Consider the following 24889-nt stretch of genomic DNA (forward strand, 5'->3'; position numbering starts at 1 on the left):
CCTCATCTACCACTACTCTGTGGCCTTTCCAACTGGTCCTGGGACACACCAGGCTCACTTCCACCTGAGGCCTTTGACAGTCCCGCTGCTGGAACACAGCTTCCCCAGGTGTCTTTGTATGGCTACCTTCCTCCCTCAAGTCACCTCAGTGAGGCCAACCTGACCCCACTACAGTAAGTCCTCATTTAATGTTGTCAATAGACATATAATCAAAGACATATAATGAACTCAATTTACTATAAGGTAACTGATATAAACAAGTTAAGTCCCTATGGCATCTCATCAACATTATAACGAAATGACATTAAACAAAACATCATTATTCAAGAATCTGCTGTACTTCAAATTACCAATGCTCCCGCTTCCTACCTCCTATACTCCTATAAAATTTGTTTTGTTATGTTTACTGTTTCAAAATTTGCTTAGTTTTAGGATTTAAGGTCCCCGAAGGCAGGACTTTTTTACTTTGTTCACTGATGTATCTCTGGGGCCTAGATCACTGCCTGGCACATAGGAGGCATACATTATATGGAATAAATGAATTTAATTAAACATTTAGTAATTCCAATTTCATAGTTTTCTTTTAATATTTGAGACCTTTACCAGATCATGAATATTTTTGTTGTTCTTAAAAAAACTCATTTGTACTTGAAGACAAGAAAGGTCTCAGCCTGAGCTCATGGCCCAACACAAAGCCAGGGGCCCAGGGCAGCTAGGAACATCCTACCTGGGCCCTTACTGCTTCTGCTCCCTAAAACCAGGGCTCCACTTAGTACGTATCTGAAACTCTAATACCTTCCCACACACGTATTTTGTTCTCCCACCGAGACAAGAAACACATTGGTAGGACTTGCACAAAGTATTCAACGTAGACGTGGATACATCACAGATGTAAAACCTGTTTTTTGATGGACTTAAGTGAACATTTTTAAAGCATTAAGTTTATTAAAAGTTCAAGATATTACACAACACATAACAGGGAACAGGATTACCTGGGATAAGTACCCCCTTTTAATGCACAGATCAGAATGACACATCTGATCATTCTGAAGGAACCCATGTCTGTGTTGGCTGAGTTTGTAATTATGCTGTTTAGATGTAAATGTGTCTTTCTAATGTGCTTAAGTTTGTTTTTCTTAAACACTTCCTTTGAAACTTTCAGACTATTAATTTTCTTTGAACGAATGGTTTAAAATCTTAAGCTCTGAGCCCCGTAACAGAAAATTATAAAGGGGACTGACCCATATTATACAAACTGCCAATGGTGGGAGACGGAGCTGGGAGGCATAAACAATTGCCTTATACTGTACCAGTAATAGTGGCTTTCTTTTAAAGGGCTCATGAAACCTACAGGGTACAGGAGCAAAAGACATGGGCCGCTGGTACCCTTTAATTTTAAAACTACTTTGCATAACATTAGTCATCATAAAGAGAATTTCTAAATCTGTAGATTTACTTTTTGGCATCTGGAAAGAAATAATTATCCAGTAGGCAGAAGCTGGGCAACTGAAATAGCTAGAAATTACACGAGAATTAGGAAAAATAATTTGATCAATTAGCGATCAGTGAAATGGGCCAGCTGTTCTTGATGCAGCAATACAGACTGTAACAGAGAAATACTAGATTTTGTTGCCTACTGACTGCCATCAATGAACAGAGTACGGGGGAGGAGGGGGGTGGGGGGGGTAGGGGAGGCAAAAGCAGGTTTACAGTCGTTTGAATGGAAAATATTACAATAATTAATAAATAATAATACAAGAATGAACTCTTGTGTTTCGCATACTCACAACTGTAACCCTACTTTTGCCCCACCCTTTATAATAAAATCTTGTCAACAGCCGCTTATTGATAAAAGCCTAGAGCAGTGGTCAGCAAACTGTGGCCCCTTGAGTGTGGCTCTTCCACAAAATACCATGTGTGGGCGCCCACGTACAGTGCGATTGAAACTTCATGGCCACACTCAAGGGGCCAAAGAGCTGCATGTGGCTCGCGAGCCACAGTTTGCCGACCACTGGGCCCTAGAAGAAGCCCAAGAAAACTTGAAATCCTTCTATACATCATTTTGTCTGTCTTAGGTAATAAGAGCTAACATTACTTTTTACTCTGTGTGAGGCCATGCTAGCGCTTTACATGCACTACTATTTCATTTCATAATCAAAACAACACTGTGGGGTAGTTACTTTTATTGTCTTCATTTAACAGGTGAGGACAAAAGGTTCAGAGAGGTTAAGTAACTTCCCCAAGGTTGCACACTGCAGGACAGTGGGGCCTGGACCTGGGCCCCAGAGGACTGATCTGAAAGATCTCATTTTGACTATCATATTTCACTGCCTCTCTCCCATGTTGTCTTCATAGCCCGTGCCTCTTTTCTGTAGTAACTTCAGTGAGCAACTTGTCAGAACTGTGGCCCTATAGTGAAAACATTTTTTTATTTTCTGAGATTGAACATGCTACGTTTTTGCTGTTATAAGCAGTATTTCATTTGAGCAGAATCTATGCACTACCCATTTATAAAACGTCTGCTATTTTGCCTGTTTTTCACCGTTCTAATGAGCCTAGGTTGAAATTCTGAGCCTTTTCTTGAACCATGTAAACGTCCTTTTCCTCTTTAGGGAAACATGAAAGAAATGATCTATAGCAATAGTTATCCTTCCCAAGCACTTTGTTTTATCTATTCGATTTCTCAGTGAAGTCATAATCCTGTGTTTTACAGTAAGTGCTTCCTGGGGACCGCCACAGCCTTCAGCACCAGAATGTCACTGTTGTTTTAGGTTGAGACCGGATGTTTCCAGGGATATTTGAGAATTAAAATAACTTGGGGAGAGGGGCTGGAGGAGGGAGAGGAGGCATAATGGCAGGAAGAGGCAAAAAAAGAAATCATTTTTGCAACATTTTCTTAAAAATGAACTATTTGAAAAGTATTTAGAAAGCAGGCCTCTAGGGTCCACATCCTAGATCATTTATGCATCAATGAAACAGTGAGTCAGGAGGGACCTACGTGGCACTGATAAATTAAGGTCTCACTGGAGAACCCTAGAACAGAGGGAGAAAGGAGAACGGGGGGTGGGGGGGAATAAGTCCCAAGGGTTGTATATGGGGGTAGAGGTAGAGCAGGCTGGAGGAGGTAAAATTCTGCCTCGCTGGGCTACACCTCTATTTTCTCTGGGCAGGTCTAAGTCTATCTGCCCACAGGACACCTCTGTGTGAGTCAGAAAAGGGTTCCCTGTCCTCCAGGCTAGTGGACAGGGTTTCAGCGCTCAGATGGCACTAGTCAAGATTAGACAGACTGTCACTCTGTATGAGTCACTCAATCTCAAGGGACCTCAATCCCTCTAAAGGTGATGGGGCTAGCTAACTCCTTAGGGTCCCCTCCCTCTTCCCAGTTCTCGACTGAAATCTGGCAATATCCAGTGGTATATTGCAAACTGAGGCCCTGAAACACTAGGATTCGGTGGACTGAGTTGAGCCGTTGGTGTTTTCGTGATATTGCATTTTTTCCCCCTCTCACATTTCTGAAGTATTTTTTCTCTTTTAATCTTAAGACTATACTCTTCCTTCAATTCCAAAGAGCTTGTTTTTTCTTGAGCCATCGAAAGTTCACACCCAACTACATCAGCCCCAAACTACTCAAATGTCCATCAATAGGATGGATAAACTGGGTATCTTCATTCACAGAAATAAAAGAAAAAAGAACTACTGCTACCTGCATCAATTTGGACATGACACTATGTTGAGCCAAAGAAGACACAAAACAGAGCTCATATTGGATTTCATTTAAATGCAGTCCAAGAACAGGTTAAAGCCAACCCTCGCAATAAAGGGCAGAACAGTGGTTACCCTTGCATCGGGGATTCTGACTAAGGGAGAGGCTTCTGGGGCTGGAAATGTTCTGTTTCTTGATTTGGATGCTGGGTGCCTGGGTATGATCACATTTTGCTTACACTTCTGATCTGTGCGTTTTTCTGGTTTATGTAACTAACTATTCGATAACAAGTTCATTCAAAGAAATTATGCCATGGGAACCCTGCCCCCCCCCCCCCCCAAAAAAAAGCAATCTACTAAAACTAGACAGCTACCTACAGGGAGAAAAATAATTCCTTTTCATTTAATGTTAAGTAGACAGAGAACCACCTGAGAAGCTAAGTAGAAACTTCATTAATATCCTAATATATTAATCCAGAGTTTGCTTGATTTTTATAATGATTTCCTCCTTCACATGAAACTGTGGCAAAAAGTTAGTCTAAAATATTGCTTTTCCCTGCCTTCATATACAAGTAAAACACTACTATTCTAAGTTCTATAAATATATATATAAATATGAAGAGAGAGAAAGAGAGGCAAAGTTATTAGACAATATCTAAAAACTAGAGGCCCGGTGCACAAAATTTGTGCGGGGGGGGGGGGGGACCCCCTCAGCCTGGCCTGTGTCCTCTCACAGTCCAGGAGCCAGCAGTGGGACATCGTTAGTGCTGCCGCAGAGGCAGAAGAGGCTCCCGCCACCACCGCTGTGCTCGCCAGCTGTGAGCCCGGCTTCTGGCTGAGCGGCGTTCTCCAGCTCCTGTGTTGAGCATCTGCCCCCTGGTGGTCAGTGTGTATCATAGCGACTGGTCATTCTGCAGTTTAGTCGATTTGCATATTAGTCTTTATTATATAGGATACCCCAGGATAATCAATTCAGAATATTGAGGTTCTTAATAGATGCTTTGGCCAGAATTATGCTAATTAATCACATTACCGAAATCACCTAGATAACGCCCACATCTCCACCTAATTTCCTGCTATACAGCTCCAACTCCACAGGCGGGGAAAGGCATTCAAGAAGATGCTGTGTTACAGACAACTACACGGACACTCCTGCAAACCCCACCTTCTTCCTTCAGCCTGTATGTGTTCCTCTGTGAATTTATTTCAGCACCACCTTTTTCTCTTCCTCGGGTAATACAATCAGCTGTCAGATCAGTAATTTCTTTCCCCTTCTCAGTGTTCAATAATCCCTCTTTGATCAATGTGGTACACTGCACAATCACTCCATTCGATACACATAAAAAGTGATAGTACACAAACTTGCATTAGAAGTAATCATATCACTAATTCATATAAGGTAACTAGAAGCACAGCTTGCTTGTTTTCACTCAAAACTCCATGGTAACTTCTGCCATCAGTACTTCTGCAGAGCCCCTATGGTCCCAGAGCATGGGGGTAGGTAGCTGTATTTCTCCCAAATGCTAGGGCACAAATTAAATGTTTGAAGAATCATTAACGCTTAGCCAAAAAAAAAAAAAATGTTTCCAGTCTTTGAAGTGGGAAGTGGAGTGGGGTGAGGTGGGGTAGGGAGACACAATCATAAGCATCCAGTCCCTGAACACTACTGAACACCAAACTAGTGGTTCAACACAAATGCAGGCAAAGTTTCCATGATAAATATCACTTAGCACTATTTCATGTTGAATACAGACCTTATAGAGAACCTTAATTCTAATCCTTTTTTCTCAGCTAAAGAGATCTTAATCTTTAATTCCCACTTTTAAATAGAAAGTTCTCCCGACTTCAGGCTTGTTTTAAATACTCATCCTTCTAAGTTTAGATTTTCCTTGCAATTCAATGCCCAGCATTCTACTTCCTCCTTCCTCTCAAATTATCCCTTTAACTTGTTTTTACTTATTTTTACAGGCCCCCAAAGCTTCTTCCTCAGGATAATGTGCTATTCAAAAAGCCTTCTCCACCACCCTTATATCAAACTTTAACTACAGAGGCCAACAATACCATTTTTCCTGTTTGTGTTTTAGGAAAGATACCGTTCAACTAAAATTTCACCACTCACAAAACTCCTTCCCTAAATCTTTCCTACTCACCCCCTCCTACGCCTGATTGCTTTGTACACAATCACAATGTAATCAAACTCCCAAAATGTGTAATTATATCATCATACAAAGACTTCCCTAAATATATATAATTTTAAGTGTGTAACACACACCCTTTATAACTTTGATGCTGGGACTACAGGCTGAAAAATGCTGGAGTTTTCTTATAAGTTGTGTGCATTGTTTCTCGTTGGCATGGAGGAGAGGGGAATAAGATCATCATACTAGGACCAATTGCTGAATCAGAAAACACAATTTTTGTTCCAGGAAGATTCTACTGACGGTTGTAAACACATTTAAAACTTTTTTTTTCTTTAAAAGAGGAGAGCTGAAATTGGCATAACTGAAGGCCAAACCTATGCATTGCCCATCAGGACACACAATACTGAATACCTCGTTTCCCCACTTACGAAACAGGCTCCATCTCCCAAACCAGAGCATTTATGAGGTTTGTATTAATGAGTAATTGGAAAAACCCATCTCTGCGTAAACGCAGAAAGCTTTCTGTTCTTTGGAATGCCTAAAACAATATGAAAATGACTTTAGAGCAGGCCCGTGAAATTCAGCTCTGAACCCAGAAAACCGCCGAAAGGATAATTTGTGCATGCCATCTGGGATCCAGGCAGCCTCGTCAACAGAAGGGGAAACTTGTTGAGATCATCCAAATCTAAAATTCACATACATTTTTACATCTGGACTGAATTAATCTTTTCTTGGTACTGGCTTTCATGTAATAAAATAATTGTTTGCAGGTTTTTGTTGTGTTTTTTTTTTTTTTTTTGTAAACCCGTAGCCTTAGACATCAAAATGTGCAACATCCAAGTTGAAAACTACAAAGAATTCCTTTATCAAAAAAGTTAGTTGTGCGACAGGACTCATTTACACTAAACTCTGAACTTGACAGCTCAGTCAAAAACAATTCCGTTTGAAACTTTCATTTCAAGCATCTGCCACAAAGGAAGGCTACACAGCCTATTATGTCATTGGTTCTGAAAGCCAAAACCTTTATAAGTGAAGTTAAAAGTGGAAACAAAGTACAGAAACTAGCAAAGCTCTACCACCTCCCCTTCCCCCCAGATTCGGCTAGCCTAGTTGAATGAGTTTTTAAGGAACTTGTAGCTAAAAATTATTACCTAACAGACATTTTGCTTTCAAAAGCAGTGTTATCATGGCCTGTATTGTTTTCCTATGGAGCTAGGAGCATCTTAAATCTTCCAGTTGAAATTATGTATTTGAAGCTGGTAGGTTACCCCTGTTGACCTCCTAAAAGGAGGGGGTGCAAATAGAGAAAGATTTCCCTGTTCCTTAAAATGTTTTGAGCACTGCAAGAGCTTCGGCTAACTGGCTAACTGTGGTCGGTCCATAAGTGTCAGATCTCAGGCATTCTTACAAGCTAATTCAAGGGGGGGGGCGGTGGGCAGAGGGGGAAATTAGTTCATATTACAGTCAGTCTGCTTTCTGGAGAAGATACCCTGCAGATAACTTGATAGTAGATATCCCCTGGAGGACCCTCCTCATCCAATAACCCCAAAGGCCCATTTTAATATGAAATATAAGTCCAGTATGTTTACAAGTATACTAAAATGTCAGTTGTCTCATACTGTGGAGTATTTCCATTTTTAACATAACACAGTACTTTTGTTTCTCAAAACCACATCCAAGGAAAATGATTCAGTTCTAGAAGTTTTATACTACAGTACAAGGAAGAACAGCAAACGCATCTGTTTCCCTGCGTCTCACTTCTCGACTCCCCTCCCCCACTCTCCATCCTGCAGGCTGTTTGTAGGTCTCCGTGGTTGTTAAAATTACTCTCTACAGTGGTCTCAAAATGCTGTCGATCCTGAAAAACTTCTTATCCTTGATCATCGCTGAGCCTAAACTTAGGCGCTGCTCTAAAGGAGAAAAATCCCAAAGTCAAAGAAAGTGTTTTTAATGACAGATGTACTACGGAAAATTTTCCCCACAAAGTTTTGATGCTGTGAAATATCAACTCCCTGAAATCACAGAAAGGAAATGACTTACATTCTTGGAAAATGAAGCCACTAGCAGCTTTCTCCAGCAGTATTTTCTAGTCCGTAAACTACACCCTGTGGCAAAGGGGAGTATTTCCTGCAAAAACTAAATTTAAAGAGATGCTTACAAAACCCATAAACAAACAACGTCGGGTCCCAGAGAAGAAGAGACTGAATCATACATGGAAAACCCGCCAAGAGATACTTTTTCTGAACATTTAAAAACAAAACAAAACATTAAAAAAAAAAACCACACACACAAAAAAACTGGAGAGCAAGGGCTTGAAGTCAAAAGCAACCCGAGAACATTGCTGAAGTTTCCTTCCCCGCCCCCCCCCGCCCCCCCGCTGTGGGCAATGCACAGCCCTAGGGAAATACTGGCAAAACAGATTTGTGCTAAAAAATAAAAACGAAAAGGGTGTCGAGAAGCTAATATTTCCCTGGACAAACAACGGCATGGCCTGAAAACCTGCCAGCTTTCACTCAAACTTTAAAATATGCTTATTTTGACAGCTTTCCATTTATTCGTGCCTTTAAGAAATCGCCCTGACCATCTGATTAAGCCGTCCCGGGACTCAAGGTGCTGCTACAGTCCCTGTGGACCTCACACTGGTACCCCCCGCTGTCCATACCTGACAGTCCCTGGCCATCCCGGAGGAGAGGCTGGGGGTCCCCTCCGCCTGGGGCCGGGCCTGCGCGCCGCCAGCTCCTCCGGGAACCCAACATCTGCAGGCTGCGCCCCGCGCTCGCATCCCACCGAGGCCCCCTTCTGGCGCCGCCGAGCTCCAACTCAATCTCCGGCTCCCCCGACCAGGCACTTTCAGGGACGATGGGACAGATGCTGCGCGCGGGTCCCTTCCCGCAGCCCCGCGGCCCCGCAGCCCGGCCCCAAGGCGCGCACAACAGGCGGCAGGCACCGCACCCAGGAATGCGGGGCTCGGGGGCTGGCCCCGGCGCCGGGTCAGAGACGGGGCGCCACGGACAGGCGCCCCCAGAACAGGGCACCGGGGTGCACCGGGGAGCCGAGCGCGACGCCTGGAGCCCAGGGCGCAGCCAGCAGCCCGGCCGGCCTCCCGCTCTCGCCGCCCGGGCAGCCTCGGAGCCCCGCGTCTCCCTGGCTGCCCGGCTCGGCTGCCCGGGGCCCCGACCCCCCGCTCCGGCGTGGGCGCGCTCTGACTCGCAGAAGGCGACCTACCAGCCCGCTGCCCGACGCCCAGGGCCGGGGAAGCCTGGAGAAGAAGAAGAAAGACGCGGGGAAGGGGACACGGCTTTCGCAGGAGCTCGCGACTTTCGGAAACCCTCCCCAAGCCCGTCCCGCCGCCGCGCCGCCGCCGCCCGGCCGGCAGGGGGCACAGCGGGCGGCCGGGGCGCACAGGCCGGGTAGGGGGCGGGCGGGGAGGCCCAGGGCGCCGGGTTCCGGCCCGTACCTTGAAGAAAAGTCTGGAGCAGCAGGCGTTGGACTCACCACAGCGACCGGTCCCTTCCTGCCAGCGCTGCGCTCACCCCGATCTCCCAGCCCTTGGGCCCGGGCAGCCAGGGGAGCGCCGGGTGCCGGCCCGCCCCCCGCCCACGCCTCCGCCCTGCCCCCCAGAGGCCCCGCCTCCTTCACCGCCCCGAGGTGGGCGGGGGAGGCAGCGGAGCCCGGGGAGGGGAGCGAGGAGATCGCGACCGCACGTGCAGCGCCTGCCGACCCCGCCCCGGACCCAACCAAGCGTCCCGCGGAGGGGTGCGGCGAGCCCGGGGCGGGAAAAGGCGACGGGAACCGCCCCTCCGGGGTCCCGGGGAGGGAAGTGAGCCGCGGAAGGTGTACGGACCGGGGCGATCTAGGCCTTTCCTCGCGCGCGAAGGGTACAGGCGCGAGGGGACACGGTCCGCGCCCCTGCTCCTGGCCCAGTGGCCCTCCCGCCCCCCGGGCCCCGCTCCCCGGGACGCTCCCTGCCCGGCTCAGTCGGGCTGGCGGGGGTGGCTGTTTGGCCTCAGCATCATCTTACTAATTCGGAACGATGGAGGGCAGGCCACGCACAGAGGAGGCGTTTCCAGCGGAGGAGGCTTCGTGACTCCGAGCTTCCCATCTGCCCTCCTGTCCCGCACCCACCTGCCCGCCCATTCATGACTCGGGACGCCGCACCCCCGAGAGTTTTCTATTCTACGTGGGGCGCTGCGGCGGAAGCCAAGCCCCCGGCCAGCTCAGCCTCTCCCGTTCGTCAGGTGGACACAGCCTGTGTCTGCTGTATTTTCGGTGCCTCGGACCCCTCAGAATTATATTTGCCCGCTCCCGATGGTGTCCGGAGAGAGCGACGGATGACGCAAAGGGAAGATGTTTTTATGGCACTGAAATCTAGGATCTTTTTGCCATCTGTTGGGTCTGGGAAAGTGGCGAGCTAAGCCTCTCCTGTGAGTCTGCGCCCACTGGGACCTGCAGCACGGGACCTGGAGACCATGGGAGAGAGACTCAGCCTCCGCCCTGGCTCCCAGGCCCGCGACCACAGAAGCTCCTGGGCTGACTGTGGAGCCTGTAACCCCTGGTGGGGGGTTGGGGGGGGGGGGGCAGTAATGCCGCACAGGGCCGCTCACCAACGGAGGGAAGGGGTGTATGTTCAGGGTATGACAACTGGGAAAGAGACGAGGAGACAGAGGAGGATCTGAGAAAGGACACTACCTAAAATCAGATTTATGCTGATCGAAGCCAACTTTAAAACTGCCCTGCTCTTTTAGTCAAAACATAAATACCTTGTCGGGGTCCAGCCCCAACAGGTCCAGGGGTCCCCAAAGGTGTGGATGGAGTCGGCGAAGAAGGAATGACACGGAGACAGCCTTCAGTTGATCAGCAGCCTAGCCAGAACCTCTAGCCAGGATCTCCAGCCAAAGTTCTGGTCAAGTTCTGGTTAGGAACTGATGTTTATTGTCTTGTTACATCTGTATTTATACCAGTCGATTTTAATCCTGTCAATTTCTATTTTCAAAGGTTAGGGCGTTTCTTGTCTCCATTCCAGGGAGTAAAGATTATGTAGCTTAAGCGTGATTGTTTGTAGTTAAAAGTGATTAACTACCCGCCTGGCACTTAGTTAAGGGGTTGTATCCCCTCCCTAACTTCAGGGAAAAATCCCCACCTGGGGAAACAACCTTTCTCGGAGAGGTGACCTTGGTTAAAACACATGGCGCTAAGGAGAGCAAACATATTAAGAACAGTATGCAGTATACGCCAGGTCCCTTGAAACATATGCTGTGCAGATGTTTACTTCCTGCAGTGACTGTGTCAAGCAGCAAGGATGGACCGGCTTCCGGCACTTTCTCATCTCATGGCACACATACATGAAATACTAAAATTCTGTCGCACACCAAAAAATATATTTGTTGCCAATCTAACAACAACAACAAAATAGGTGTAACTTTGATTCATTCACACCAGATGGCTATTGTTGTGTTGGCTGTTGTCACTTTGAGGAAAAAGAGGTCAACGCCCCTGACTAAATAGTCAGGCATTGCATGTTTTAAATAATTCTTGCAGCACCCTGGTTGAACATCACTGGTTTAAAGTACGCCAGTCTGTGCACCTTGTTTTCTTGGCAAAGAAATTCAGTTTTGTGTTCATTACAACAGAAGCTCACTGGAATAGTCTCATTCGCAGCACATTCATTTTAGGAGCCATGGCCTTAGAACTGAGTACATTGGGAATTATGATCTTTTTTCACAATTGGCAATACGTGCTGAGCTTATTTCTGTTAAAGTAGAGTGGTTTCTAAGGATATTGCACCTATGATTTGGAGTCATGACTTCATTATGGAAAGGACAAGAACTATGTTCCAATTGCTGCTTTTTAAATTAGTTGTAGTTAATTAAAAGCCTAAATTAAACATTGGTTAACGGTAGCTGATTACAGTGTAGGCATTTAAAAGTGGAGGATTGAACTTTTCCCTCTCATTTTTATCTGTTATATGAGCTCATATTGAACACTAATATGGAAAGGTCTTAAATTAATTTGATGTCTAATGAGATAGTCCAGCACTTCATATATAAATATAAGTAAGAAAAATGTGTAATAAGTTACTACCTTGGAAAACAGGTCCTAAATCTGATTTCTTTTCAGGCTTTGCGAATAAAAATCTAGCGAATAAAAAACAACATACTCTTAGCTTGGGAAACATTGCTGCAATATAATATAATTAGGCAACCCGAGGAGCAAAATATTTTTAAACAGCCTTTTTTAAAACATGTGTTTAAGATTGGGTTTATTGTCTAGAATTAGATTGTAGCAACATTTACTAAGTGAATATTTTTTTATCATAATCCTCATATTACCGAGACGAGGAAGCAGAGGACCTGAGCGTTCACATTGTAGTACAGCGTGAATACTACAACGAACATAGATTGTTACATAATACTCAGTAAACTAAGTACTTTAAAACTCTTGCCATTGGTTTTATAAACCCCTGAAACATCATAAAATTCTGAAAGGAATGCTTTGGAAAACAACACATACTATCACTTTCCCAGGTCCTCCCCCAGTCATTGGGGCCAGGATTTGGTAACTGGTGCTGGAAAAAACCTTTATTGCATTGTTGCCCTGGGAGTGTGCGGATGGCAGCTGTCACTCAATGACACACAGAGAGAAAAAAGCAAATATGAGAGAAAACATAATTCCATTTAAGATGGAAGTGGAGCTCAGAAAGAATGGGTTGTTTTATTTTTGGGTTTGGTTTTTGTTGTTGTTGTTGTTGTTGTTTGTTGTTGTTGTTGTTAATGCTCACCCGAGATACTTTTCCCACTGATTTTTAGAGAGTAGAGGGGAGGGAGAGGGAGAGGGAGAGGGAGAGAGAGAGATGCGAGAGAGACACATGGATTGGTTGCCTCTCACAGTCTCACCTTTGACTGGGAATTGAACCCAAGACCCTTCTGATCCTGGGGCCAACACCCTAACCACTGAGGCACACCAGCCAGGGCAAGAATGGGTTATTTTTATTTTTTAAAATATTTTTTTATTGACTTTTTTAGAGAGAGGAAGGGAGAGAGACAGGGGAGAGATAGAAACATCGATGAGAGAGAAACATCGATTGGCTGCCTCCTGTATGCCCCCTACTGGGGATTGAACCTACAACCCAGGCATGTGACCTGACTGGGGAATAGAACCAGTGACCTCTTGGTGCATGGTTTGATGCTCCACCACTGAACCACACTGGCCAGGCAAGAATGGGTTGTTTTAGATATTTATCACAGGAAACGTTTTTCTGTGTTTAAAGAATGTAATTTTGTAAGCAAAATTATATTTTATGATTTTTTTGACGTTGAGATATAGTTTTATTTTCATTGGTATGAGATATTTTCCTAAATATGAAACAATGCCCATCAGTGAAAAATCATTCTAAACACACCTTAAACTATTACTTTTTCCATGGCATATAAATATCTATATAATAAAGCCTAAGCGACTGTTAAGGTGGAACAACCAGAACAACTGGTCCTATGATGCACACTGACCACCAAGGGGCAGACACTCAACACAGGAACTGCCCCCTGGTGGTCAGTGCGTTCCCACAAGGGGAGCACTGCTCAGCCAGAAGCCGGGCTCACAGCTGGCAAGCACAGTGGTGGTGGCGGGAGCCTCTCCCGCCTCCACAGCAGTGCTAAGGAGCAGCAAGCAGGCGGGTGGTAAGGAGCGAGGGGTCCTGGACTGCAAGAGGGTGCAGGCCGGGCTGAGGGACCCTCCCCTCCAGTGCACTAATTTCATGCACCGGGCCTCTAGTCATAACTATAATTTCTTTTGGCTTTCTTAGGAAGCTGTTATTCATTCCATGAATTTATCAAATACACCCATATACCAGGCACAGAGTTAGATTCTGGGATTCAAAGATAAAAATATTGTCGTTTGAGGGACCAGGTGTGGGAGTAAACAGTTATAATAGACTTTAATGCTTGGTATGGTAAAAATCTGCAGGAGAAATAGTGGGAAGGCTTAGGACCTTCAGGGAGGGTACCAGACATTCCCTATCAACTAGATGGGAAGGGTAAACAAAAGTTTGCCTGGGAACCAGTTGGTTGAGGTGGTAGTTCTCCGTATATTGGGATCACCTGGGGGCTTTCAAAAACTATGGATGTCTGTGTCCCACGCATGTGATTTTGTTGTTCTGGGATGTGACCTGACTTGGGAATGTTTTCAAGATCCCAGATTATTCTCAGTGGAGACACATGTGGGAACCATGGGCTATGACATGTGGTATCTCAGGTAAAAGGCACAGAATAAACAAGTGCACAGAGACACTTTTAAAGTACAGTGGCCATAGCCTCATTTTGTAATTCAAGAGGTTTAATTTTTGGTGGGTGATATGTACACATATTTTGATATAAGGAACACAATTATATAGAAAATGAAGAGATGTGAACTGCTATAATTCACATTCCTTTACCAGTATTTTCCGAAGACCAAATAGTATGTTGAGAATTAAGGTTACTTCAATGTATTAGAAGAAAAAACTTTTGTTCTTTTTCATCTCTTATACATAATTGAAGGTTATTTGGGACTCAGAGTATGTTTCAATGCTAAAATATAAGTTCTAGTCAGAGAGAGAAGTCAGTAATTTGACATGCTGGCTTTTAAAGAATACTTTCCCAAAATAAATACTGTTTATTATTTTGGCTGAAGAACATAATAAAGAAATTAGGTTCATTTTTCTTTTTTGTAATTCCTGAAATTCATTTAGAAAGCAAAACAAGCCCAGCCAGTGTGGTTCAGTGATTGAGTGTCGACCTATGAACCAGGAGGTCACTGTTCAATCCCAGTCAGGGCACATGCATTGGCTATGGGCCATCCCTGGTAGGGGGTGTGCAGGAGGCAGCTGATCAATGATTGTCTCTCATCCTTGATGTTTCTAGCTCTCTTTTCTTCTCCCTTCCTCTCTGAAATCAATAAAAATATATTTTAAAAAAAGAAAAAGAAAAAGAAGACGCATTTAAGTCCTATTCTAAGGTCATAAATGTCCATTTAGCTAATGTATAGTATTTTGAAAGACAAAATAATCGCTTATGGAAGCTTCAAAGTGCAGTGATGAAGTCCTAGTTTTTCACGGTCTAACATTTAAAATGTACTTTTTATTATTCGCAGTTGGTATATTACTGTGTTCTATAAAATAAAAACACAAAAAGAGAGTTAAGGCTCCAGAAAAGTCAGAAGAATTTATTATCAGCCATTTAATCGGTCTCATTATTGTGTACCATGAATCCCTAACCAGGAATACAAATCATTAATCCCTGTGCTGTGTAGAGCCAACACAGCACAGGGATTAATATTATGTAGCAATCTAACTCTGGAAGATCTACCTTTACCCAAATTAGGGACACAGAATTGCAAAAATTAAATTCAGCTCTTTTGGCCATCAAATGTTGAGAAAATATTTAAAAGTAGGATAACTTGATTATCCTGGGACAAAGTTTGGTTTGAATACAGCATGTTAAACGTTTTATTACACGCATTTGAAGAGCTACTTTCTTTCCATTCTATTATAGTTTTAGTTTCACCATAAACATCACATTCCAGTTCTTTGAGGGCGTTGATACTCCAGACAAAAGGTTTGATAAGACTGGGTGAGCCAAGCCAGGCCCTTCACTCTTGAAGAGAGACAATTCTAAATGGTGCTGCTAAGATGTTAGCTGCACACGGCAGGATAATGCCTGCACTAAGGTCTTGTTGGTGTTGAAAGGCATGGTGACGCCCAGCTGGTGTGGCTCAGTGGTTGAGTGTCAACCGACCCATGAACCAGGAGGTCACAGTTCAATTCCAGGTCAGGACATATGCCTGGGTTGTGGCTTGATCCCCAGTAGAGGGCATGCCAGTGATGATTCTCATCACTGATGTTTCTCTCTCTCCCTCCCCCTTCCTCTTTGAAATCAATAAAAACATATACAAAATAACTTCTATGTTAAAATCTGTTTTTTAAAAAGGCACAGTGTCAAAGGCAAGTGCTAGGTTGAGGGATACTGCTGCTAACTCAAATGTGGTGAGGAATTTAGTGTAAAAATTGTACAACTGTCTTATGCACGGGGTTTCCCATTATCGGAAAGAAGATTGAGGACAGGTAAAAGGGTCCTCATACAGGAAAATGTCTAGCAGGAGGGATGAGACAAGGGGTAGACCCCCAACAGTGTAAAACTTCAGGATGTGCGTGCCCTTTGTGTGCCCTTTGTGGGCTGAGCTGGTTTTCCAGCTCCGATTCCTTGGGGAGATAGAAGAGTAAGGAAAGAAAGTAGGAATCTGGAGATAAGCTGGTTAGTCTAAGGCCCCAGGCACACTCCGGTTATATTTATCTGATAGTGATGTTCTAGGAAGAGTCACTTTCTGACACAAACAATAACATGATGTCGCTGAAATTCTCTAAAGCATTTTATGACATTTTATCCGCTTGTACCTCAGACACACTGAAGGGGAAGATGTGAACATCCGCCCTCCAGAACACAGGCTTGTAGCCGGGCCCACATGGCTTTCTTGAGAATAACAACAAAAGCCCCACTTATAAAGAGGGTTTATGAAAGCTTCCATTTTGTTTTAATTTGGTTACCTTGAGTAGATCGTACGCATCACAAACATGCACGTAAGCTTGTTTTTAGTTGCGTAAAAGAGAATGGTGAAGAAAAGTGCAAAGAGGGTGTGCTAGTTTGGAATTTCACAGAAAGTTCCCTGAAGCTATAGGACTCTGGTGGTGGGGTCTCCAAGGGATACTCCAACCATCTCTGGTGGTTGGGATTTTGGTTATAACACAAGGTTCTGGCGTGCTGGTTGTATTAACTGACTGGATGAAAGGAAAAAAATACTTATGAACACTCACACTAGGTCCCTGTTTTACTCTCACCTGATCCAAGGTTAGAAACAAAATCTACATTCACTCTTGTTTGGCTTGGCTGTGGAACCAAATGCCAGAGAATCTTAAGAAATTCTTCCATAGGCAAGGCAGTGGTCACATTTTCCTTTTCCAGGGGTAGCCTAATGATCTGTTCTATTAGCCTGAACAGAATTCTTATGCTCTAGTTCTTTGAAGAAAGCACACTGGTAATTAGACCATGGAGTCTGATTTAGAAATTAAGGATTGTGAGATTGTTCTCAAAGGCCCTCCGCCCCAGATGTTCAGTTCTGAGAGGCCTGGAGCAAAAAGGGCTGTGTGGGAGCTCTCTGGCTTTGAAGATAAACTAGGGGTGGGTGGGGGGTAAGACCTTCTTAAACATGCTTCCTTTTAAAAATGTTATTATGTATTTGTGCTTCATATATCATTGAGCCAAACATTCTATGTGATCTCTTGAGCAGAAATACAGAATCAGCAAATCAGTGATTTCCTGTGCAGCCAATAGTTCTACATTGATTGGATAATAATTTTTATCACTTACACGCTAATTTCTTAAAGGATAATAGGGATATATCTCTAATATGTGATAATTTTATGTACATATAGACTTAATATGATATATAAATCAACATGAAATAGTTTGCTGTCACATTACTTACTTTTTCATAGCACTTTTCACTATCTGAAATTGTTTATGACTATGTCCACTTGTTTGTCAACTGTCTCTCCCTTTATTGTTTTTATTTTTTGAATATTTATCAGAGTTTATTTGAGCCAAACTGACAGCAAATGCCAGGAAGCAAGATCTCAAGTGTTCCCTGTCTCTCCCTTTAGAGTTCGTGCTTCATGGGAGCACAGACCCAATCTCTTTAACTGCTGTGTTCCCCAGCATCTAGAACAGCATCTGGTACATGTTTGTTAAATGAATAAATCCCAAAAATTGTGTGTAGGGAGGGTGTGTGTGTGTGTGTGTGTGTGTGCGTGCACATGAGCATACTGAGGGTGGGGTGCAGAAAAGAGAGAGTCATTGAGGTAACAATGGGAAAGGATTGACATATTTTGAGGTACGTTTTGGACAGACATCCAGGTGATAATGAGAAAGGAACTATCCCTTAAGAAGCCTTTTGGTTAATTTGAATGGGGCACCATACATCAGCCAGTTCATACAATGTTTAGATTTAAAGTATAAATATCTGCTATAATGATCACTATTCTGTATCGACTGATGTTCCTTAAAGTATATTTTATTTCTCTTTGCAGCCTTCCCCTACCTTTAACTACTCACCCTGCAGCCCTTTGAGATACTAAGAAGACTGTTGGAGGGATTTCACAAGGACAGTGAATGGATTTGGAATTCCTTGCCAACAAAGCGTTTTGATGAGCTATCCTTGGGAACAGAGTGGTTTGAGTTGATCAAGAGGAAAATAACCGGCCTTTCTTCCATTTGCTCAGTCCCCCCACCTCCATGCGAAGTTTAGCTGAGCCTGGTGTCGCCCAAAGCTGCTCCACCTCTGAACACGTGGACTGGTAACTGCTCTGTCCACCACATCTGCCCTTCTACCTTTCCCACCAGAGCTGGGTTTTGACCTTGAGACTCTCAGTCACCGAATCTCTCCCAGTTCTTTCAGTTTATGAGCTGATTTTGGCTTCACTTATTTCCTTTTGCGTTTAATACCTGGGCTCACCATTTTGAATATACTCTCCCTCCTAGTCTCATGCCCTTCTAATATCGTTTCTTAATGTTCCAAAAATTCAGGTCAATACAATGGGCATTTTAGTGCATTTTGCTTTAGAGTCACTAAGGATGACTCAAGAAAATAAAATAAAGCAGTTGATTAGTCACATTCCCGGGACAACAGTTGCGGTGGCGGAGTAGTCACAGATGCTCAGTTAACCTTTTATTCATCCCTTTCACTACAGTGACGGCTCAGATTTGGTGGCTCTCTTCAAGACCCTCGTCCAGCTCTAAAACCCTGCCACCCTCAAGGCCCAACCTAGCTTCACTCAGTGGCGGTCACTGGCCCAAAAGGTTTATCAGCATTACCTCTTTGAATCCTCACAACTGCCCTTTGAGGGAGGCACTGCCATTACTTCTGGTTTACAGGTGCCCGAGATCTTAAAGAACCTCAGTGGTGGTGTGTGGGCCTGAATTCAGGAGATCTGACATCAACCTCCTGCTTTCTCCCTACACTGTCTTGCTTCTGGTCAGAGTTGATCAGGCATTTTCTCATTAGGGCTTTGGTCTTCTCCATCTCCAAACTTCTATGCATCTCCCTCTTAGACCATTCTCTCCTGACTCTTCTCGGTCAATCTACTCCTACCAAAGCTCTCTATCCCAAGCCCCACTGGCGGTTCAAGGGTCTTTTCTAGCCTTCATTTATTCATTTAGCAAATACTTAGTATCTATTTTGTCCCAGATGTTGGGGACACAGAGGTAAATAAGATATAATCTCCTACTCGGAAGCTCAAGTTCTAATTATCCATTCTGCCTCTAAATATTCAATATCTAGCAACCTCCTAGACCAGGGGTGGGCAACCCCTGGCACGTGTGCCAAACATGGCACACCAGTAACTTTTGCTGGCACGCGAAACCCTCTCTTACAACCTTCCATTTACAATTTTTTCTTAATATCGACTTTTTTATTTTTCAGATAAATTCAGTGTATGTGCATCTTATATAAATAAATAATTTTACATAACACGTATACATTAAAAAATAAATGTATTTTTCATCATCATATACTGTGTTTTTGTTGCTCAAATGAATTTTATTTTTTCTTCAAGGTTCTTCACATACGTACACCTTAAGAGATATCAAGTAGGCGTAACATGTTCTCAAAAAATTAGGGTTGGCACGCAGAAGAATTTTGAGTCAGAGATTTTGCTGGTTTTGGCACGCACTCACAAAAAAGGTTGCCCACGCCTGTCCTAGACCCTTCTTTCCAGCTACAGAATGCTGACGTCAACATACATTTCACACTGCCTCTAGCACCGACCCTGATAAGGTACGAGGAACATGTTTGATGGGTGGATAAATTATTTCAGGTAAGGTGATCAAGGTTTGGAAGTTTGTCCTTAGTCTTCTTTCTAAAACATGGGCATTTCAGGTGGGCTTTAGCTTTTATACCTTTTTGTCTGAGCAGACCTGGGGAGGTTCTGAAAACCACTAGTGCACTTTAGCTGACATGTGTTCCCACCAAAGTTACCTGAAACTGGTACTCATCGTTTAAGCCTTGTAATCTATGATTGTGGAAAGACAGACACCATGGCCTTATTAAAGGAATTTCAGCATTTTCAAGGGGCGGTGGGGGGAGATATTTGTGAGACAAATTACTTTTCAAACCCGTATTTTGCTACTTCTAATCTAGTGGTTCTCAAAGGGAGTGTAATTTTGTCCCCAAAGGAATGTGACCCTGTCTGAAGACACGTTTGGTTGTCACAAGTGCCTGGGGAAGGGTGGGGGTGGGGGCACACAATGCTACTGTTGTGTCTAGTGGGTAGGGTCTAGAGATGCTGCTAAATATCCTACCATGTAGGGCATCTCATAGCAACGAGTCATTGCCGCCAGACGAGAACACTGGTCTAAAGGGAGAGCGTGACTGGCACATTCAGGTGCCCTGTGAGTTGGGTTAAAGGGAGGGTCTCATCTGGGAATGTGGCTGAGTCTGTTGAAGAGAGTTGCTGAAGGTGAAGGACCATTTGGGACCTATTGTGTGTAATATCTGGGCTCAGTATCTCCATCTACTTTCCCCCTAATCTTACCTGGATCTTTCTGTTGGCCCCAAGACACTTGATGCAAATTTTATGTCTTCCTGTATCACCTGGGAAAAATAAATAGGATAGTCCCTTTATCTGACAAAAGCATTTTTTGCATTGGTGTAATTCCTGCCTCTGGCTATAAAACTTCTAATGTGGTAGAACACATCCTCTTTGTCAACAGAGGTCTTGCAACATGACTCAGTCTAAATTAAATGATAGTGAAGTTGAAGAAAGAAGAAACACTAAGGCTTTTCACTAAGCGAAGAGTCAACTTATTGAACTAAGGTCAGTCTTAAAGAAGAGTTATGTTAATAAATTATCAACTATATAGTTTAACCAGTCATTAGCTCTCACAATGAATGAGAATTTTAATTACTTAAAAATTTTTCTAAAAATTATTTTTAAAGTAGTGTAATAGAAATGTATTTAGTCGGTTAAACAATGTGTGTTTTAAGCTACTGCCAAACATATAGAAATAAAAATTTTGAAAGGATTGATAGGGCTATGAAAAATCATTTTCATAAATCATATTTATCACACTCATATTGACAAGCCATTTCCTTATCTTTATATTTCCATTACTCATATCACTAGCATTTATGATATGATATGATAAAGAATATATGTGTATGTATTAAATATATACACATTTCCATGAAGGCAAAACCCGAGAAGAATAGGTATAAAAAGTACATCATAACTTGTGTCCTAAGCCCATTTCTTTTATGAATTACTTCTTCTACCTCTGTGATTTTCTAAATAAAAGTTATCTTTAGAAAAAAGTACAACATTAAGCACCTTTTTCAAATATTGCCTGATTTCCACGTAGGCTTATTAACTGATTTCTTTTAGGTAGTGGCTTCCAAACACTTAAATGTATCAGAACCATTTAAGAACTGGCGAACAGGGCAGGGGATCTCAAATTGAAATAACAGAAACAAACTCTCCAAATCATTCTGACAACCACTTGTGACCATATGGGTAGTTGCTCTATTAATGCTTATGCTAAAGTAAGCTATAAATGAAGAGGCGAGATTAAAGGTACTTTTGAAATGTGTAACTGGAGCCCCCCAAATGCTTTAAGTACTATAACTCTACCATCTCTTTCCAATGAATAAAAATGGGGGAGAGGGACTCCTCCGCTCTCCCTCCATGGAGCACGCCTGTGCCTTTCCCTTCCCTTGCCTTCCCTTCCCTCTTCCCCTCCCAGCCCCAGGCACATTGCCACTAGCTTCCTCACTCCCAAGCTCCAAGGGCCCTTCCTTTACCTCTATAACTTCTTTTCTAAGCCCATTTCTTCTAGGAATTACTTTTCCTACCTTGTAATTTACCCAATAAATGTTCTCTTACAAAAATAAAAAATGGGGGTCAGGGGGTGACTGGGGGGAGAATGTGTTAAGATGTGATTAGTAATCTCTTCATCACAACAGGACATTGATGTCAGTGCACCCAATTGCAATTAGGGAAGGGTTGCTTATTTTTAATTTTCTGTGATGTGAATGTAGCAACTAAAACTGTGATGATTAATTTGGTCAATCAGAAGCCATTCGACTAAAGATAAAGCAATGGCGCCTACCAGTCTTAATGAATAATATAATAATATAATTGCATCTAGTCCTCAGAAACTTGCACATCAATGTAATCATGTGTAAATGAATCACAGTCTTAACATTTCCATAAACATGCTGAAGGGCAGCTCTGAGAAAATGGGATACAGACTGACTGAATAGGATGTGCAAGCATCCCGATTTTACTTCTTCCCATTTCTTAGCTTTTTTCATTAAATGCTGCCTAATAAACATCTGTATATTTCATCCCCACTGCACCCACCCAATCACGGCTTTGCAAGGTGACACATCATAGATAAGTACGAGGTATCATGAATAGGTGCAATTTTGTTCTGTGAATGACAAGTGACTTCAAAAGAGTGGTTTCCAGGAATGCAATGCACTTAAAATAATGACAGTTGATTGCTTATTGATCATGTGTTGTAAGTTTATTATCTTATCTATATATATCTTAAAGCCAAACAACTGGAATGTTGGAACAACGGGAACAATGGAATGACTGAAATGACTGGTGGCTATGACATGGCAGCCAATTGGCCTGATTGGGGCCCTGATCGGCTCTCCTCAACCTCCCACAACCCCTCCTTCAGACGGCCCAGCCCCCAATCGGCCCCCCCCACCCCGATCGGGAGTAGCCAGCCAACCTCCCGCATCCCCTACCGCACCACTGGCCCCCATTGGAGCGGGCCAGCCGGACCCCACCAGTGCATGAATTTGTGCACTGGGCCTCTAGTCTATACTAATAAAAGGGTAATATGTTAATTAGACTATATAGACTGGATGTCTTCTGGTCGTCATTCCAGATGTCCTTCCTGACAAAGCTGAGGTGTGGCCGGCTGCACGGCCCCTCGTCCAGTCTGGCCCCACCCCCTCAACGGGGACCCCCACCCTGATCGGGGGTGTGGCCAGCCTGCAAACCGCTGGCGCCCCCCAGTGGGGATCCCCTACCCTGATCTGGGCTTTCCTTCAGGGCAGGCCAGCCAGCCCCCACCCATGCACTAGGCCTCTATCCTATATAATAAAAAGGTAATATGCAAATTGACCCTAACAGCAGAACGACCAGAACGATCACTGGACCAGAAACTATGAGGTGCACTGACCACCTCTTGGTCCCTTTCCGCCGGCCAGAATGCTCTGATCACCTGATGGCCACCAGTAGCAGAGGCAGGGCCTGTGAGCGGGCAGGAACAGCCAACCTTTCGGTCCCTTCCCCCCGCCATGAGGCACCAATCACCCATTGGCAAATGGGGAACCGGGGGTGGGTGGGGGTGGGGGTGGGGTCGGCTGTGGGCAGTTGAGGAAGATGGCCCTGATCGCAGGCCAGGCTTAGGGACCGTACCCGCACACAAATTTCATGCGCCTGGCCTCTAGTGTAATCATAATAGCCACCCTGTGAGATAAGTACCATCATAATTTCTATTTTTACAAACAAACCAGGGCACAGGTAATGTACCCAAATTTAAATAGCCCACTAATACTGGAGATTCTAAATAGTTAAAAAAAAATAGAAAGTCATGTGAAAATAGCCCTAACCGGTTTGGCTCAGTGGATAGAGCATCAGCCTGCAGACTAAAGGGTCCCAGGTTTGATTCTGATCAAGGGCATGTACCTTGGTTGCAGGCACATCCCCAGTAGGGGTTGTGCAGGAGGCAGCTGATTGATGTTTCTCTTTCATAGATGTTTCTGACTCTCTATCCCTCTCCCTTCCTCTCTGTAAAAAATCAATAAAATATATTAAAACAAAAAAAAGAAAGTCATGTGAAAATAATGGAAACACCAAGATTTAATAAATTTAAAAAAATCTGACACTAGTATGTCCACTTCCTTAGCAGAATTCTGATTTTCAGGCAACAAGGTCTGGTATCAGCGTACTTTGAAAAGTACCCAAGCTATGTGCCCACTCATATGGATTCAAACCCGGATTTGCATACGGGACAGGAAGGGCTGGGGACAAAATTGTCAGCCCTGTTTCCGGTGGTAGATGTGTATAAGAATAATTATAAAGAATTGCATGAGGTTATTTGTCACGAAGGTGTCAACAGGGCAGCACTAGATGATACCCCTTCCACTCTAACAGCCTAAGTTTGCCTGTGTCTAAAATTGACCAAACTAAAGGAAGAACAACTGAAGTTCTCAGGTAAGTTGCTATACCCTCTGCATCTATCAGCAACCCAACTTTTTCCCTCCCAGTCTCCAGTGACTTCTTTTGAGCCATACGCATGGCATAAAGGAGAGAGTAAGACAGTGCAGGTTATTTATGGGGAAGTGACTGGCAGTCGCTGGAATCACCTTAGCTTTTAGTCTCCATGTTTTTGTTTATCATTGCTAGAGCCAGGTTGTAAAATCTAGCATGTGACAAGAGCCTCCTCCTCTGTCAGCTGTGGCTCCCGGAGCAGGAGCAGTGGCTGTCAGCCATGAGAGTCTCCACGAGGAATGCGAACAATGTGGAACCACCCACAGCGGGAGGCTCCCCGGCTGAGTGGGGTGGCAGGGACCTAGTTACTATTCCCACTGGCATTGAAGATTGGCCACCACGCTGTCTCACTTGGCTCCTTACTCCAGCAAAGAATTGGGCAAACTTTTGATTTCTGACATCTAAGAGTTCCCTATTACTTTTGCAACTTGAAGAACTCTTAAATAAATGTCCTTGTGTTTCCAGGAAAGCCACCCCTTAAAACCTTTTAGGAGATTTGGGGAGAGATGAGTTAAATTGGAGTGAACTTTTAATACTATTAGTTGGATTTGCAGAATATGTTCATAAAGATATCAACTTGTGTTGGGTATCTTATCTTTATCCTCACCTGAGATTGCCCCCACTATTAGTAGTTCCTATTTCAAAATGAAATCCCTTTAGCTTTGTAACT

General features: G+C 43.8%; 1 protein-coding gene across 5 annotated transcripts in view; it reads right to left on the bottom strand.

Moving 5' to 3' along the window:
• The window catches only part of FRMD6 (FERM domain containing 6), a 97980-nt gene that overhangs the window by 64792 nt on the left and 8299 nt on the right, over nt 1-24889 (bottom strand). For 3 of the 5 annotated variants that reach the window (XM_070419762.1, XM_070419753.1, XM_070419724.1), the window contains exon 1: nt 9301-9396. The exons of 1 other annotated variant lie outside the window; for it this stretch is intronic. The gene's annotated coding sequence lies outside the window, so the exon portion shown is untranslated. Of the gene's footprint in view, nt 1-9068; nt 9155-9300; nt 9397-24889 lie in introns of those variants that run through there. One more of the 5 variants, XM_070419743.1, reaches the window with a different exon arrangement.

Source organism: Myotis yumanensis, unplaced genomic scaffold, assembly GCF_028538775.1.
Source record: "Myotis yumanensis isolate MYYU_CA2020_CCGP unplaced genomic scaffold, mMyoYum1.0.hap1 SCAF_1, whole genome shotgun sequence".
NCBI lineage: Eukaryota > Metazoa > Chordata > Mammalia > Chiroptera > Vespertilionidae > Myotis > Myotis yumanensis.